This window comes from Penaeus monodon, chromosome 22 (genome assembly GCF_015228065.2).
Source record: "Penaeus monodon isolate SGIC_2016 chromosome 22, NSTDA_Pmon_1, whole genome shotgun sequence".
Lineage (NCBI taxonomy): Eukaryota > Metazoa > Arthropoda > Malacostraca > Decapoda > Penaeidae > Penaeus > Penaeus monodon.
In genome coordinates, this window is record NC_051407.1 from 43,867,014 (window position 1) to 43,867,596 (window position 583).

Below are 583 nucleotides of genomic sequence, written 5' to 3' on the forward strand. Positions count from 1 at the left end.
ATAGTATAAAACACCACAAAAGAAAATGGAATAATACTGGTAATAGGGGTGTAGGATATTATTATTCTAATGCAGTTTCAACTTAATTACTCTACCTCAAAATCCTATCTGTAGTTTCAGTGCACCTTCACTGTATAAAAATGCTTTGTGATGATTACACCTCAGATTCTTCTTCTCTTTCCTGTTCTAGGGTTTCAGACTATTGTTGTCTATGTCCACTGAATCCTGCTCTTTCATGCAAACCTTAGATTCGGTGATTACTTCAATCCAAACCTTAGATTCGGTGATTGTACTTCACTGCTAGTAACGCTCGTTGGCCTTTTGTTTACGTTTTTATGTGTTCTTTCGACAATGATCTCTCTTGATTGATTAGATACTGATACCGTATATATTCTTATCACTCTCATAACAAATGAATCTCATGTTATCTTTTTGAAAATATAATACATGATAGTCATTTATCTGAAATTAAAATGATCACGTCGCTATTACATAATGTGGATATAAGTGATTATGATTGTCGGCAACATTTTTGCAAACTCAACTAAACAAATGGAAAAACTATCTACACAATGACAAAATA

At 32.6% G+C, this 583-nt stretch overlaps 1 protein-coding gene across 1 annotated transcript in view; it reads right to left on the reverse strand.

Moving 5' to 3' along the window:
• The window catches only part of LOC119587194 (general transcription factor IIE subunit 1-like), a gene marked incomplete in the record, with an annotated part of 16,429 nt that extends 16,002 nt beyond the window's left edge, over nt 1-427 (reverse strand). Inside the window, 1 exon segment of the mRNA XM_037935960.1 lies at nt 274-427.
• Between the last annotated feature and the right edge of the window lie 156 nt (nt 428-583).